The following is a 6140-nucleotide window of genomic DNA, read 5'->3' on the forward strand; positions in this document are numbered from 1 at the left end:
GTTTGGTCTGTCCACGGCTCCGAGAGTTTTCACCAAAGTAATGGCGGAAATGATGGTTCCCCTGCGCAAGCGAGGAATCACAATTATCCCGTACTTGGATGATCTCCTGATAAAGGCGAGATCCAGGGACCAATTGCTGCAGAACATTACGATCTCCCTGACAGTTCTGCAACAACATGGTTGGCTCCTAAACTTGCCGAAATCACAGTTGGTGCCGACGACACGGCTGTCCTTTATGGGAATGATTCTGGACACAGAATTACAGATAGTTTTTCTTCCAGTGGAAAAGGCTCTGGAAATTCAGAACCTGGTCAAACAAATTCTGAAACCGGCATGAGTGTCAATCCATCAATGCACTCGGTTGCTGGGGAAAATGGTGGCGGCTTACGAGGCCATTCAGTTTGGCAGATTCCATGCCAGGGTGTTTCAGTGGGATCTGTTGGACAAGTGGTCCAGATCCCACCTTCACATGCACCGAAGGATAATCCTGTCTTCCAAGACCAGAATCTCGCTCCTGTGGTGGCTGAACAGCTCTCACCTCTTAGAGGGGCGCAGGTTCGGGATCCAGGACTGGATCCTAGTAACCACGGATGCGAGACTCCGAGGCTGGGGTGCAGTCACACAGGGGGAAAACTTCCAGGGAAGATGGTCAAGCCAAGAAATTTGTCTACACATAAACGTTCTGGAGTTAAGGGCCATTTACAACGGCCTTCTTCAAGCGGAACATCTTCTGCGCAATCTGCCCGTCCTGATTCAATCCGACAATGTAACAGCAGGAGCGTACATAAACCGCCAGGGCGGAACAAAAAGCAGAGCAGCAATGGCAGAGGCCACGAAAGTTCTGCAATTGGCGGAAAAGCATACAAACGCTCTGTCAGCAATCTTCATTTCAGGAGTGGACAACCGGGAAGCAGACTTCCTCAGCAGACACGATCTCCATCCAGGGGAGTGGGGTCTTCATCAAGAGGTCTTCACAGAAGTGACAAGTCTTTGGGGAGTTCCTCATTTAGACATGATGGCGTCTCGTCTCAACAAGAAACTTCAGAGATATTGTTCCAGGTAGCGGGACCCTCAAGCAATAGTAGTGGATGCCCTAGTGACACCATGGGTGTTTCAGTCAGTGTATGTATTCCTTCCGCTTCCTCTCATTCCGAAAGTACTAAAGATCATAAGAAGAACAAAGGTTCAGGCGATCCTCATTGTTCTAGACTGGCCAAGGAGGGCTTGGTATCCAGATCTTCAGGAATTACTCATAGGAGATCCCTGGCCTCTTCCTCTACAAGAGGATCTGTTACAGCAGGGGCCGTGCGTGTATCAAGATTTACCGCGGCAACGTTTGGCGGCGTGGTGGTTGAACGCCGGATCCTAGCCCGAAAGGGTATTCCCTGTGAAGTCATTCCCACACTTCTTCAGGCTATAAAAGGGGTAACGTCTAAACATTACCACCGTATTTGTAGAAATATGTGTCTTGGTGTGAATCTAAGAAGGCTCCTACGGAAGAATTTCAGTTAGGACGTTTTCTCCATTTTCTACAAGCAGGTGTGGATGCAGGCTTAAAATTGGGCTCAATTAATGTACAGATTTCAGCCTTATCGGTTTTCTTTCAAAAACAATTGGCCTCCCTTCCAGAAGTTCGTTTCGTGAAAGGCGTGTTGCACATCCAACCTCCATTTGTGCACCCAGTGGCACCATAGGATCTTAACGTGATATTGCAGTTCCTTCAATCGGATTGGTTTGAAGCTTTACAGAAGGTAGAGTTGAAATTTGTCACTTGGAAAGTGGTCATGCTGTAGGCCTTGGCATCCGCAAGGCGGGTATCGCAGTTAGCGGCCTTGTCTCACAAGAGCCCTTATTTGATCTTCCATGAAGATAGAGCAGAGTGTTACGTTCACTGTACTCGGTACTCGGGGAACAGGGTGAACAAGCTCCGAATACAGGAATGTAATGCTGTAATAAGGGCGAAGTTCAGCAGTTACCACTAAGAAGCCATGACTCTGTTGTCTCACCCTCGTGGTCAGTCTACGCCTGCGAGACTATGTTTGCTTGGGCCCACGGCAGCCGCGTTTGAAGGGCGGATTAAGTCTGCCCAACTCCGATGCCCCCCGGTCTTAGTTGGAGGCAAGGCGTAAACTGAGATGGGGCGATAACAAGGGGAACCTCTAACTAAAACCTGAAACAGAGTTAGGGGCAACTCCAGAACTCTAAACAAAAGTATGTGCGGCTCAGCCCCCAAGACAAACTACAACAAAGGCAATGCTGTCCACACACCGACAAAATACTGTTGTGTACCGGCAATGACAGCATACGCAGAACCCTCTGCAGAAAATCCAAAGCAAATATAACAAGAAGCTATGGCCAAGGCCGTAAGATGCGGCAAAGCCGCTACTCACGAAACCAGTGTGAATACAGGCGGACGGACAAGAACCCCCAAAACCGTAGACACAGGCTCACAGAACCGGAGGGCAGGCAGGATTCCGACAACAGGCCAGAGGACACCAAGACACAGGATAACTGAATCAGGAACAGGCAATACCACAGGACTTATGGATCAAAGGTTGACAGAATCACTGGGTTTCAGGACAGGAACGCTCCAGGACAGGAAGCAGCTCACAAGAAGCTCCGGACTCTGACAGAGCTGTGTACACAGAATTCCAGTATCAGACAGGGCCTGGACACAGATGCAATACTGGACAAGACACTAATCAGGAACATACAGGTATCTTAACAGAACGTCTATCACCAGCTCAGAACAGCAGAGCTAGCTGGGTAATAAGGGAACACGCCCCAATCAGGATGGCTGGAGATCAGGCACACTGTAATGGCCAAATACCTGCAGGTGAGAGTAACACAGACAAGAGCCAGATTGCGGTACAAAGACTCACCACATAATGATCAACTATCTGACAGGTGAGGCTAAACACATAGAAACAGGCTGTAATTACACAGGCTCACCACCGGCGGCCAAAAAGAGTCTTCTAAACCAGTGTAATGGAAATCCTGGCATGCGAGCAGAACTATAATACAAAATACATAAACGGAAAGCAAACAGGAATGAACCACTTAGAAAAAATATGTAGAAAAAATATATATACAGTGCCACTTGTGGGATAGACTCCAAAATTATGTAAAACTATTATAAAAGAGAAAACCTTTAAAAACACACACACAACCTTGTTATAGGTGTCTGCCACCCCCTAAAAATGCAGTGCTGGTAGAGTAATGCTAAAAAGTATGGAAAAAGTGGGGGATAGGGGTACCGGTGACCTGTGTTGTTTAAAAAGTACGTACTAAAAAACTTTAAAATTTATGAGCCAAAAAATATATATAAAAATAAACCAGTTTTATTAGGGTATAAAAGCTAATAGATAAAAATGTACAAATTTTTAAGAGATAAAAGTATATAAATATAAGGTAGGAGATTCGACTTAGCTTTAAAAATAGGCAGGGGGTCAGTGCAGGGAATCCAACGTGTTTCGTCACATATGACTTCTTCAAAGGGTAGGGACAGAATGATTTCTCAAGCCTATTTATACCCTTACATACTAGGTAAGGGGTTGTGACATCACAGGTGGTCAGGTGATTCAATCTAGAGATCTCACATACAAATATACATGATGGTGGTTTTAAAACATGACAGCAGTCTGTGGGTGTCATTAGGGGCATGTTAGCATCTAAAACGAGTGGTTTCTGAGTCCAAAAAATGTTAATATAACGTGTCTGAAGGTTTAGAACAGTAAATAGCGGCACTTCCGCCACACTTCCGGAGACGGAGGCCGCGGGTCACATGACTTCGGGCACTTCCGCCCCACTTCCTGTGCGCGTCTGCGCATGCGCCGGCGGCGAAACCCGGTCTCTGTGTCTGTGCCAGCATGTGCTCTTGTGTCTCTTCAGTCTTAGGTCGGGGTTTTTTTCCCTCACGGCGGCCATTTCTTTGTGCGGAAAGTTCATAGTAATCATAGGAGTTGCGGTGGCCATTTTGTTGGAGTTCAGGAGACCCATATTTCTTTCATTTAATAATATCCATGGCAACGTTTCCATGTAAAAAATAAAAATAAACAGTTGGTAATAATCTTTATATTGGTGTTTCTTATCATAAAACAAACAGTTACCAATAGCATAACAACCCATAGGCTAATATATAAGAGCTTGTATTAAGTATGTATTTAAATGCAATTAAAACGTACAATGCAGTGATCTATTTGAACTGTCTGACAGGGCTCTCTCAGGTGAAACTAAGGTGAAGTGGAGGTGCTTATACCATATATGTATACTGCAAATTAACATAACTGTGTTTAACAGGCATTTTATTTCAGCACACTATGTAAATATATGCAAAAAATAATACACATAAAAACTATGACTATTTAAAAAAAAAAAAAAAGAGTAGTTTAGAAAATTTCTAAAAGATTTCTAAAAGACTTGTTTAGCCGTGGAGGTGCCAAGTGTTGATAGATCGCCCACCGGTTGGCTTGACGTCCTATCGTCACTCACTACAGTACCTGATCTTCCCAGGTAGTCCCCTTCCCTGGTACTGATCAGGCCCGATACACTGCTTAGCTTCCAAGATCGGACGAGGTTGGGCGTGCCAGTGTGGTATGACTGTTGATAAAGCTAATTATTTATCTTATAACATTCACTATAAATGGGTAAGAGACTCAGTACGCAATTGGTGTGTGGGGTACCGTAAGGGTACGCACTTAGCGTAGCATACGCTCGGCCGTGATCGAGACGCACATGCGACACGCTCGCTCACAGCTTAATGCGTGGTGTCGAGCACGCTATAGGCGGCCAACTACCGTAATGCTACGCTACCAGCGTAGCGGACGCTCGAGTCCACGAGGAGAACACGAGCGGTCGCAGACGCTCACGGGATGACAATCAGTAAACCTTGAATGTAACACACAGAAAGGATACTCTTATACTGTAAACCTTGTACTGAAATACTGTAGCGATGTAACGCTGCTTCACCTTGTTAATGCTAAAGCTGCTTGAGCGTTTGAGACGCTCCTATTACCCTCTGCAATATAATAAACACACGATACCTTGCTAAGGTTCCAACACCTTTACTAACAAGCTTTTAGTTATATCGAAAAGGGGAAACAGTTTACAAGTCATACACTACAAGCTAACATATCATTCTAACAGAATATCTAGACAGAAATATACAATAGCGTCACAATCCTATACTATAACAGAGAGAGAGAGAGAGTATGGCCAATACAAACAGAGAACAAGTTGGCTACAGAGAATAACTTACACACACTGGGGAATGATCGCTGCGCAGCTCTGGTACCAGCTCCGAGTTAGTCAAGATGAAAACCGTTTGTGGAGAGAAGACTGGGCTGGCCAGGCTGGCTGTCCTTATATACACTGCGTACAGTATACTACAAAGGGACCTACAATCGCATTGTACATTGGACACAGGAATGTCTCCTCGCATCATAACAAAAGGTCATAGGTTAGTTTGAACAGGTGGGCTGTGACTATATCAAACTGCTCAGGTGGGAGGGAATCTGAAGATTCCCGCCGCATGGGTAATGAATCGCAAATATAGTAAATGTCCAGAAAATACTAATGGCCATAACTATACGCAGGAGCGATTAATCTTTACCTAACCAGCACCGGATTGTTTCTAATAAAATGTTCTTTAGTTAGGTACCAGACACAGCTGCTCAAACCCTGTCTGACCCTTCGTACCATGCAAAGAGGAATTCCTCTGTCCAGCGACCCTTTACATTAAACAAACTTACAGTCATTATTAAGGGGAACATTATCTATAAAACATACTATTTGGTTTTATTATTTAACGATTGAGTCGCCCGCTAGACGCACACGAACTCTACCGTAAATGCACATACCACGCGCTCGAGCGCATGGCCGAGGAGGCGCCATCACGCAGCTGCGAGTATCCGCACGCATGGGAGAGAATGTGCACGTGCAGCAGGCACGCGCATGAGGTGAATATATGGCAACGTGTAGTATGATATTTTTACGACTTTGACAGTCCACTCTTTGGCAGTCATCAATAACTGCCACTTCCTAAAACAGTTCAAAAGAAAAATATATGTCATAATGCAAATACAATTTTATGATTGGGTAAAGGGAGGAGAGGAGCAGGTGGGAAAAAGGTATGACCTAGT

General features: G+C 45.1%; 1 pseudogene; it reads right to left on the reverse strand.

Moving 5' to 3' along the window:
* Positions 1-4487: 4487 nt before the first annotated feature.
* LOC134930300 (5S ribosomal RNA) lies at positions 4488-4607 on the reverse strand (annotated as a pseudogene).
* Positions 4608-6140: the final 1533 nt, after the last annotated feature.

This window comes from Pseudophryne corroboree, chromosome 5 (genome assembly GCF_028390025.1).
Source record: "Pseudophryne corroboree isolate aPseCor3 chromosome 5, aPseCor3.hap2, whole genome shotgun sequence".
NCBI classification, from domain to species: domain Eukaryota; kingdom Metazoa; phylum Chordata; class Amphibia; order Anura; family Myobatrachidae; genus Pseudophryne; species Pseudophryne corroboree.